The sequence below is a fragment of the Microcebus murinus genome, chromosome 2 (genome assembly GCF_040939455.1).
Source record: "Microcebus murinus isolate Inina chromosome 2, M.murinus_Inina_mat1.0, whole genome shotgun sequence".
NCBI classification, from domain to species: Eukaryota; Metazoa; Chordata; class Mammalia; order Primates; family Cheirogaleidae; genus Microcebus; species Microcebus murinus.
Window position 1 is genome coordinate 18,913,576 of NC_134105.1, and position 11,295 is coordinate 18,924,870.

General features: G+C 58.5%; 1 protein-coding gene across 7 annotated transcripts in view; it reads right to left on the reverse strand.

Moving 5' to 3' along the window:
* Positions 1–6,862, reverse strand: part of AHDC1 (AT-hook DNA binding motif containing 1) — a 64,813-nt gene extending 57,951 nt beyond the window's left edge. For 4 of the 7 annotated variants that reach the window (XM_020280605.2, XM_075995582.1, XM_012750726.3 and 1 more), the window contains exon 1: positions 6,317–6,556. The gene's annotated coding sequence lies outside the window, so the exon portion shown is untranslated. Of the gene's footprint in view, positions 1–6,316; positions 6,557–6,648 lie in introns of those variants that run through there. The other 3 variants (XM_012750720.3, XM_075995570.1, XM_075995565.1) reach the window with 2 other exon arrangements.
* Positions 6,863–11,295: the final 4,433 nt, after the last annotated feature.

The following is an 11,295-nucleotide window of genomic DNA, read 5'->3' on the forward strand; positions in this document are numbered from 1 at the left end:
TACCTGCCACTGTATGTGTGAGGATGTAACGTGTGTGTGTATGTGTGTGTGTGTGTGACATGTCCTGAGACCCCTGAGAGGGCCTGTGAGTCACTGTGTGTATGGGTAAGGAAGCACAGGTGTGTGTTCAGCAGTTATGCTTTTGAGATACAGAATGAGAGTGAGGGTGGGGATTCACACATCACAAAAAACATTGTGTGTGTGTGTGTGTGTGTGTGTGGGTGTGTAAGAGAGAGAGAGGGCCTGTGTAGACAGGTGTGAGTGTGGAGGATGCGTTCATACAAGGAGACGTCCCCTGGTGGGTGGGGAGCGTCAGGGGATATTTTCTGAGAGACAAGAGAGACCTGTGCCAGGGGTCAGCAAACCCTTCCCCCCACAAAAAGAACTGCAGGGAGCAAGGGGCTCTGGGAGGCTTCTCTTTCTCTTTCTCTCTCTCCCCCTGACCTCTTTAGCAGCTGGAAACTGAGCTGGGGGTGGAAGGAATGGAGACTTGGCTGGCCTGGGGGTTTGGGGAGGGAAGAGGGAGAAAACACCTTCCAGATTCTCATCAAATCCCTGTTTGTGGTTTGTAGCCTACAGTCTCTCCTCTCTCCTCCCTCTCTCTCCTTCTGTCTGGGCTTCCCCCTTCTTTATCTCTTCCTGTGTCTCAGTCTCTCCCCATCTCTCTCCTTCTCCTATCTCAGTCTCCCTTCTTGTCTCTAAGTCTCTCTCTCTCTCCCCAGCCCTTCCATTTTTGACTCCTCCTCTCTTTGCCAGCACCTCTGTCTGTCCGTCTCTCCCTGTCCTGGTCCATCTGTCCGTCTCTCTCCGTCTGTCTGTGTGTGGGTGTCTCTGTCCATCTGTTCCACCACCCATCTGTCTGGCTGTCTGTGTTAGTCCTTCCAACGGTGCCCACTCGTTCCCCAAGGCGGCCTCCCCCAGGTCAGCAAGGCCTCTCCTGGCTCAGAGGGTGGGGAGGGGATGCAGAACTGCAGCTTCTGGAAACTTCAGTAGCAGCTGGGCTGAACTGGGAGTTCGGGGCCAGCCAGCTGCAGAAGCAGCCCCTCCCCTGGGCTCCTAGGCCAAGGACCCCAAAGCAGAAAGAAGAGAGAAAACGGCCTCACTGCAGCTGAGTTTGTGCATGGGGGGCAGGGGGCAGGGACCTCACTTCGCTATTTTCCCCAGAGCCAGGCCCTGCAGGAGAGGGATTCTTAGTGCCCACCTTCCATCCTGAGCCAATGGAAGAGATGCAGGATCCAGGAGGGAGGGCGGGGGGAGGCAAGGCCTTGAGGGAAGGAGGGGCTGGGAGCCTGGGCTTCCTGTCAGCTGGGCTGGAAGGGGGCTCCTTCCCTCCTCTTTTCCAAGCAGTCCCTGGGGATCCCTCCTGCTCGGGTCCCAGCTCCAGGCATGAGGAGCTGTAGAGGCAGTTCTCACTAGCTCCACCAGGGCCATTCCCACCTCCCAGCCACAGGGACATAGGGGATCACACCAGTGTCTCCCCCACAACAGCGGAAGGTGGTTCTGGGCACATGGGGACCGTGGCCCTGTCTAGGTACTGCCCATCCTGAGAAGCCCCAGGGAGCACACCTACCACTGCCAGGCCACGCCTCCCATGCACACAGGGCATCCCAGCGCTCATTGCCTACCCAGCCCACCGCCCCCCACGCCAGTAGCCACTGTTGGGACATGAACTCTGAGAGTTCAACAGGGAGCCCTACCCCAGAGACCTGTACCCTACTTTGCACTGGTGGCTCCAACCGTGCCCCCAGCACAAAGCCAGCAGCTGGGGACCGCATCCTTCAACACTATCCCAACCCCCAACTCCCTCCCCAATGGCTCACAGTCCAAATCCTGCAGTGGATGGGGAAATTGAGGCACAAGAGGAGAGGATGGGAGGACATGGTCATCCCTCCTGAGAAGCTGGGGTGGGGTCACAAATGAAGAATGAGGAAAGAAAGGGAGGCTGCAAGGGCAGAATCTGGTTCCTTCCTGACCTGCCACTGGCAAAGTCCATATGGGCTGCACCCTCTGCACAGCCCTGTGGCTGGGTCAGGGCCAGGGGCTGGCTCCCTCCTTCTCAGCTCTCCTAGCCCTTGGCTGGGCCCCCTCCCGCTCCCCCCTTCTGAGCAGCCCTCCCTGCCCTCTCCCTCCCAGCTCTGGCTCTCTCATCCTCAGCTCTTGGAAGCCTGACTCACTGTTTCCCCTCCTCTCTCTCCTCCCTCACTCTCTCCCAGCAGCGGCGCCTCCCCCTCCCCTGGGGGGACTCTGGCCACATGGGTGCCCGCCTGCTCCTCTCCCTGGGCTCCAGCCCCCCTTCGCACCCAGGAGGCCCCCTACAGCTGTTCTAATTCTCTAACTACAGTGGATTGCAAAGAGCCTAGGTCCCAGCCTGGCCTTGCCAAGGGTAGCCGTGACCCTGGGCAAGTGGGTCCCCTCTCTGGACTTGGTTTCTGCCTCTCAAACAAGGCAGGGGGAGGAATCCAACTGGATGATGTCCCTGGTGTCTCTAGGACCCTAGTGTTCCCTGCTTTTATAACCTCAGTGCCACTTGGCACAGAGCACCCAACAACCTGTGGGGTGCTGTACCTGCCACAGGCCCCGCCCCTAGGTCCCAAGAAGAGCTCAGCTCTGTTCCCAGACATCTGGGGAAGGCAGAGGGGAGATGCTGCCTTAGGGCCAGGACCATTAGTCAAGACCTCTGGAATCCTAGGCCCCCCATTCTCCCTCCTCTTGTGGGATTCTCCCTCTCCCTTTCTCTCCTTCACCTGTCTGCCTTTTCCCAGACATCTGCTTGTCTCTCCTTCAAAAACAACCCCAGCATTTGATCTTGGGTGAGAGGCCCTCAGTGCTGCCTCCCTTCTGGCCACAGGCTGGGGAGTGGTATATTCCCAGGCCTTCTCTGTCCCCAGGCCTGCACCTCCAGGGGCTGCAATCCTGGCTCCTCTTGCCTGTTCTCATTCTCTGTGACTTGTTTCAGTCTCCATCTTTCCCTCTCTTCGCCTGCATGTGGCTGTCTGGGTCTCTCTCCTCCCCATGCCCCCCCTGTCCCCCACCTCCTTGGGGGGCCCATCTGCTAGCATTAGCAACAATTTTACCCTTACTCCATCCGGGTAGTCCCCAGCTCCACCCCATTCTGGCTTCCTCCTCCCTGCTCTGTCCCAGGAGACCCAGGGGACCCAGAGACAGAGCTGGGCTGCAGCCCATAATAGCGAGTCTGCTTGACCTCACCCAGCCAGACCCGAAGGGCCTGGGTGTCTGGTATGCAGGCATGGCACCCCCAGCCCCCTGGGTGGCTGGCACAAGACACAGAGTTCTGTATTCTACGCCCCCCCCCAAAAAATAAAAAACAAAACAAAACAAAAAACGAAAAAGATGAAGCTGACCTGGAGGTGGGGACAGAGGGGGGAAGGGGGAAGCGAGGGAGGTCAGGTTTGCCAGAGGAAATCACTATCCAATGGGGAACAAGAGGCATAGAGGAGAGAGTGGTTCAAAGTCAGCGCTCCAGGCTGATTCGAGAACAAGCAATGTCCCTCTGGGGCTCTGCCAGTCCAGAACAGTTCCCCCCACCCAAACGTCTCCTGCCAGGGACAGTCTGCCCCTCAAGCCACCAGCCAGCACAGCCACAACAATCAGGTAAATTGAGACCCCATCCCTTAATCTCCTTCAGAATCCAAGTCCAACCTCCCCACAGTACACCTCCACTTAGCTCAGCAGGGGGTTCCAGAAGCCTCTCTGCCAAGATCTAAGCACATGGGGGGGGGACAAAGCCCCCCAGCTCCCAAGCCCCCTCCCCAAAGGCCTCATCAAGGGCTGGGGAGCAATGCAAAATAATGCTAGAACCCTCAGACACTAAAACTGAGAAGCTCTGCTGTCTACGCACAGCACCTGGGGGTGTTTGGGGCTCCCAGCCCCATGACCCTGCTCCAGACCCCCCAGCCCAACAACCATAATAAACAGCAAGCTCTTTTTCTTTATGACACCAAATTTCTCCAAGCCCAACAGCTCCTTCCATCACTACCTCAGCCATAGATCACATTAAAAACTCACAGAGGGCAACTTAAACACATCACATTTGTTTCTCTCTATATTATTTCAAAAGTAACGGCATTAAAAATGGATTTTACTACAGAAAATAAATATCGGCACGTGGGCCGGGAGCCCAGGCGGGGAAGAGAGCCCACCAGGGGAATGTCCCTGAAGGCCTGGGCAGGCACAGTTTAGGCACGGACCAGACTAGACAGGGCGGACTGCACCCTGAGGTGGGGGCTCCCTGGGGAGGGGGCAATGTCTGCCCACCTGGACACCTGCCCTCATGCCAGACAAAGAGGGATAAGACACTGGTTTGGACTGGTGCCCACTGGCTCCCCAAAGCTCATGCCCTCATCGGTCTTTGCAATCTCCAAAGAGTGGGAGCTCTGGGGCCAGAAGTTCACCAGTCTCTGGGGATTATTCCAACTATTGACACAGCAGGAGAAAAAATGAATTCAACTTACTATCCAGTTTGATTTTCCATTACTATAAAAATAAATATACATCTGCTCAAAGGAGGGAGATGGCAAGCAGCATGCACATGCCACCTGGGGGGTCCCCCCACAGCTCATCACCACAACCCAGCCTGCCTCCCCAAGCTGGAGGGGGAGGGATGGACAGACTGGTAATCTTTCACTTACAGCCCCAGCTCACACAGCCACACACACTGGGCCACACGGAAAAGGAACAAGCCAACAATAGAAACACCCCAAATGCCCCTTGGCAGGACTCTGCCCAGGCCTGGGCACATGCCCCCGCCCTGCCGGCGGCGACGACAGCAGCAGCGGACAAAATGTGGCCACCCTGACCCGGAGGCAAAGCTTGTCCTCACACCCTGAGCTCTGCCCAGGGAGCTGGGGCCAAGTCCCACCTGACACCAACTGGTCCGGCGGGAAACGCCTGCCCAGCCAGACAGGCACAGGCCCCCCAAGGGTCCCTCCTTGTGCTCAGGGACCAGGCTGGTACAGCCCAGCCCTGCCTCCCAGGGTGACGCCTGGACCCAAATTCAGCTGGCCCTGCCAGTCAGGCACTGGTGCAGAACCGAGGGCACCAGGCTCAGCCCCTCCCAGCCCAGCCTCAGGGCCCCCAAGCTGGAAGGGAGGGGAGACTCCCCACCCCTCCACATCTGGCCCTGGCCCCCAGGGTCTGCGGTAGAGAATTCCCGCCCCCGCTTCTCTCTCTCCCTCCTCCTGCTCTGTGCCCGCTGCCCGCCTCAGGGACAGCCCCAGCTCCCGCCTCCGGCCAGCAAGGCCCACATCCTTCCTCCCCCAGCTGGCCCCTTCGCATGGCAGGAGGCTGGGGGGGTCAGACTGCTGGGGAACCCCCCCAGCTCCCATCAGTCCTCATCCCCAGCCCCCAAACTCTAGGTTGCTGTCTCTTTTCCTGTAGAACAGGAAACAAGGTTATTTCCTAGACTCAGAGCCAGCCCCCTGCCCCTCTGGCTCTGCCCGGGGACCCGGACCCAGCAGGGGAAGGCGCCCTCAGCCAGCAAGCAGAGATTCAGCAATTCACCCCCAGCTCCCTGCCTAGGGGGCTGACAGCTGTCACTCAGCACCCCACCCCCTGGGGAAGAGGGGGCCGATTCAATCAGAGCCCCAGAGGAAACGCATTGATAGGAGATTATTTATTTATTTATGCAAAAGTGAGCCGACTTTGTTCGCCAGGTAACCGGGCACGCGGCCCAACCCCTCCGGTCCTGGCCGCCCCCAAATCCCTCCTCCGCCCCACACCCCCTCCAGGTCATTAGGTCCCCGCCCCTCAACTCCCAGAGAGCCAGCGGAACCTTGGGATTTGGGGGTTGGAGAGGAGGGGCTCCTCCCTCCGCAGTCTCCCCTTTTCCCAGTGCCGATCCTAAAATCCAGCCTTGTTCTCCGCTCCCACGGTCCCCCCCTTCACCCCCCCACACACATTCTCAGCAAGCTGGAGAGCAAATTGCAGTTTTAAATCCAAAGACGGAGGGAGGGGGAAGGAGGAGGGGGCGCGCGGCAGCGCTGGGCGCGCACCTCGCCCCCGAGCCGGGGGAGCCGCGGGGCGGCCAGGAAACCCGAGAACCCCCCCTCCCCGCCCCCCCTCCCAGTCCACCTCCCCCTCCCCCTTCCCGGCGCTGCCTGCCAGGCTTCGAGCCGAGCCCAGCCGAGCCGCGGGCCCCGGTGGAAACAAAGACCGATCGCACCGCGGGCACCGCAGCCACAGGGTCCAGCGGACCGGACCGGGGGACGCGGGGCCCCCCCGTGGTGCGCTGCACAAAAGAGCCCGACCGGCCGGTCCCCAGCGGGGGTCTAGGGCTTAGGAAGGCGGCGCCACTCACCGGAGTGCTGGGCTGCCGGCTCCGTGGGTCCGAGCCAGGCGAGGGGCTTTGGGGGGCGTCTGTCTTCCGGCGGCGGCAGCAGCGACGCGGGCGCCCGGCTGCTGGGGAGAGGAGTCGTGGAGGAGCCCTGAGCCGCCCGCCGTCGCTGACAGCATGGCTCGCGCCTCGGCTCACATTCTCCGCCGCTAACTCCGCTGGACACGGCCCCCGGCTCCCGCGGCGCCCCCACCTCGATCACTCCTTCGCTCCTTCTGCGCCCCCCTCGCTCCCCCCGCCGCGCACACACTCTCACAGCGCTGGGCACCCCCGCCCCCACCCCCCCAATTGCAAACCTGGGAGGGAACGCGCCCCGCGTAGTCCTCCTGCTCCTCCTCCTCCGCCCTCCTCCCTCCCGCTCTCTCTGGCTGTCTGTCTGTCTCTCAGACTGTCTCTATTTCTCGCTCTCTCTGCCTTTCTCTGCTCTCCAAGCTGGGTGGGAAAAGGAAATGAGGACAGAAAGCAGACGCTGGCTTTGGGTGGTGGTAGCTGGATTCCCTCTCTCCCTCCCTCCCCTCCTCCCCTCCCTCCTCCTGCCTTCTGCTCTCTCCGCTGCGAGCGGGGCTGAGCGCAGCCTGGCGGGTGGCTCGCTCTGCCTGCCCGCCCGCCTGCCTGTCTGTCTGTCTGGTCTGCCTCGCTCGCTCCCTCCCTCCGTCTCTCGCCCTCGCCCTGCCTGCCTGCCTCTCTCCGTCTCCGCCGCCGCCGCCGCTGCCTCTGCGAGCTCGCCTTACCTTCGCCGCTCACCATCCGGAACCCCAGGGGGGAGCGCGCGCGCGGCACGCCGGGACTTGTAGTCCCCGCCCCGGCCACTCCGCGCGCGGGGCGGGCGGGGCGGCGCCGGCTGTTCCGACGGCGCGGCCCGGAGCCCGCGGGGACCCTGGGCCCGGGGCCCCTCTGGCGGGCGCGCCCTCACCCACCAAGGGGCGCCGGTCCTCCCCAAGGAGTGGGAGTGTTCCCCTGGTTCCGTGTCCCCAGCGGGGGCTCTCGAGCGAGCGGAGCTTGCGGGTGGGCGCGAAGGGGCGGGGTCTGAGAATGGAATGGGAGTGGAATAAGGAATCAGGGGATTAGCCCGAGCGGCTGCGACTTTCTGGGGCGTCCCAACTGAACGCGAGGGGAAGGAGAAAGAGGAGAGGACCGGCTCTCTCAATCTGAGGGCGTTCTCCCTTTCTGAAAAGGTTTCCTATTCTGTAAAGCGCAAGAATTTATGGCAGGAGGGGTGCTCCGGGAAACCGCAAAGCCCCAGCCAGTTCCTTCTCACTGAGAGATCCGTCCTCTCAAACTCTGAGCTCTGGGTTTAGCCCCTCCAACTTCTGGTTTTCCTACATGTCCAAGGGCAACAAGGGCTCGAAAGTCCGGATTAATCCACAGATAGAACGCACGCCCCGGTTCTCGGAGTCTGCTGAGCATTTGCGCTGTGTCGGGAAGCGGGATTCAGATTCAACAGCTCTGAGCTCCTGCCGCGGCCGGGCTGGGCTCAGCACTTTCACCTACCTCCTCTTCAGGTCACATCTGTTCTCCAGCCCCTGGCTCCGGGCCCCCTGCCCGACCGCTCCCACAGATGGGAATGTGCGCCGCTGCTGCAGAGGGCCCCTGCCGCAGGAAGGTGGCCCGACAGCCCTGGAAGAACTGCTGCGGCTGCCATTTACTGAGCATTGTAGGGCCCATGAGTCCTGTAAGAACCCGGCGAAACGGCACTGTTATTATTTCCATTTTAGAGATGTGGGCATGGAGGCTCACCTTCCCCAATTAGCAAGTGGCTGAGCCCAGCTGGAGTTGAACCAGGGTCAAAGCCCACTTGCTTAACCTCTGGGCTATGGCAGGGAGTTATGACACACACACCCCCATCTGTGACTGACCTTCTCTTCCTGTCTCTGTGTGTCCTCTCTTGGCACTTCAGTTCAACAAATGTTAACCGAGGTATGCGAGGCTTGCAAGGGACAGGAGATGAATAATACATAGTGGCTGTCCTGTCCTCTGTGTGTACCAACACCAGCCCTAATTTGTCTTGCTTTGGTCCCACCTCATCCGCGTGTCTGACATTCTTTTGCTCCACGTTTACTGGCTTTGTCCATCTTGCCCCATGTCTGAAGTTTCTCCAGTAGGGGCCTTTGTCCTTGTCCCACCTGTTTCTAACTCTTCCTTTGGCCCTGCAGGGTGATGGCGAGCATGTGACAAAGGCAGGTGATGACATTTTGCCAACTGCGGCTCCCTGTCACCATCTTCCCCACACCTTCACCCCTTCCAAGGCCCTCCCCTAGGACAGGAGGGCGTGGGAGGGCACTCTCTACTGGCCCTGGTGGGAGGAAGGGGTACAGCAGAAATAGGAGAGGTTTGGGCTCTAAACAGTAACCTATTGATTTGGCATTATGGGGCTGGCATGACCAGCTGGAGAGGCCCTTATCTTGGAGCAGCTTCTTGCAGACAGGATAGGCCTTGGGTTCAAAGATTTATTCATTGAATGAGAAGTATAATAAGGTCAGATATTAATAAAAAGTAGTAGTTAAAGTTGTTAGAGGCCCTTTGCAGCTTCAAACCCTGAGTCTGAAGTTGTCACAAATAGACGAGACTTTGGCATCTTGCCCTAGCTGGCCTCCCACTGGACAGATTTTGGGACTGGGGAGGGTGGGAGAGGCCCAAGTTCCCCCTTCTTTTACCCCTCCTTACCATTAGGCTCTGCCCCAGGTCATGAAGACCCCACTCAGTCTGAATCAAGTTGTGGGAGGGAGTTGTGTGGGGTAATACAGGATGGTTCCCTGGAGGTGGACAGCCAGGTGGGCTGGGATGAAGGGGAGTTTGGGAAAGGCATGGGAGGGGGTGTTAAGTGATGACATGCAAAGGGCAGGAGTAGCAGGCTCTGCGAGGGAGAGGGAGGGGGAGGGGAACAGAGCTAGGAGGGGGGTTCCCAAGCACGCCCCTTTCATGGGGGCTGCTCCAGTGGCTCCCTTCCCCGAGAGGGCAGATGCCATTAGCCTTCAAGGTGTTGACCATTTCTGGAAACCAAGCATTGCAGAGTCTCCCTGTTATTTCGGGGCTGGTCTTTCTCATGTAATCTTTCCCAATTGTTTTGAGTGGGGGTCTCCCCAAACTCAAGCCAAGTCTTCCTGTGGGCTGCTGCTGCCACCTAGTGTCTAATCTCCGCTTTTGCTTCGGTAGCCAAACGCCTGCAGGATGGCTGTGAGCCCCAAGGGGAAGGAGACTTGAGGGAGAGGACGCAGGTTCTGGAAGAGCCTGCGTCACTCCAACCACTTTTATTTTAGTATAAGCAGAAGGTGGAATAGCTAGGCTCTAGGAAAATATGATAGTCTAGAGATGACACTGTTGGGCCTAAAGGTTAGAGGCCATGTGGAACAGGAACCAGGCAGACCAGGTCCTGATACTGCTTTTCCTTAATGTGTGTCCTTAACCTGCCTTAGTTTCCTTGCATGTAAAATACAGGCATAGCTGTTGAGAAGCTTAACGGAGCAAATGGATGGGAAAGCCGGTAGGGGCCTGGTGAGGGATTATTGAGTCATAAAGAATAATAATGACAATGATTGACAGGTCCCTGGGGATCACAAATGAAGTGAGCCTTGGGAGGGGACAGGCTGCTCTCCTGAATGTGGAAGTTCTGGGGCTGGCCCCACTCTTGGGGCTGTCTCCAGGAGGTGTGGATGGCTAGAGAATGGTTCAGCCCAGTCCACGGAAGGGGAGATTGAGGCCTAGAGAGCTTGCAGGCCTGTCCTAAGCCACTGAGCTTCAGAGCTAGGAACAAGAGGACCATTGGAATGGAGCCAGTATAGCCCCAGCTTTCCCCTTCTCTGGGTGGGAACAACTCAGAGCTGAGGCTCAAGAAACCTTGCAAGCAGGAAGACCCCTCCTTGTGGTACAGTGAGGACTAAGGCCTCCATGCTCCCATTAGCCCTCCTCCTGGGCTGGCCCCCTCCACTCCCCCATGCAAGTCCTCCCAACATTCCTCCAGGCAACAGGAAACCCCAGCTGCAGCCCAGACTTCAAACAGCTCCTCCCTCTGGGGCAGGGGGTGTGGGAGGAGAGGCCAGAGGCCAGAGGGCAAAGGTCAGCTTTGTTCCTGCCAGAGGTGGTGAGGGACCTGGGAAGACAGAGGGGGGCAGAGTAGGGCCCTTGACAACCACACTGCTTGTGTGTGAATTCCTGTGTCCCTCAGGGTGTGTGTGGGTCTCACTGTCCACCTATGTCTGGAGGTAAATATGGGCCCTCAGTTTACTTTCCACTCATGGACCTGATTTATGTGTCTGAGCGTGTATCAGTACCTGTGTGTTCATCTGTGGGTGCTCAGGCTTGGGATCCCCCTGACATGTCTGCAGATGTCATCACTGGTATTGATATGTCTGGGTAATAGGCCTGGTCAAAGCTATGTGTCCTGTGATTGTGACCTGGTGTGGTTCTTTGTGTCCAGAGAGGTTTTCTTCTTCTCCCTCTTCCCCTCCCATCCTTCTTCCCCGCTGATCACCAGAGAGTCCCTTCTGAGAAGTGAATCTGACTTTGTTACTCCCCTGCTCAAAACCCTTCAGTGGCTTCCCATTGCCCAAGGCTTAGAACCCAAGCCAGCCCGAGTGCATGGCAGACAAGACCCACGCCTACCTCACCATCTTCCTCTTTAGCCACTCCAGTGACACCTACCTACTTGTAACTTTCTGCACCGTCCCATTTCCTGCCTTTGAGCTCACTTAATTCTTTCCAGTCTGTAATACTTTTTTTCTTGCTTCTTTACCAAGCAGACTCTTACTCTTTTTTGTCTCTGGTGAAGCAACACCTCCTCTGAGAAGCCTTCCAGACTTGCCCCTGCCCAGTTGAGTTAGGACCCTCCCCTGTTCTCCCACATACTCTGTATTGTCATGTAAACTGTGAGCTCTCTGAGAGCAGAAACTGTATACTGTATGTACCATCCTGAGGTTGGAAATTTCTGAAGGGACCTAGTTCTCCCA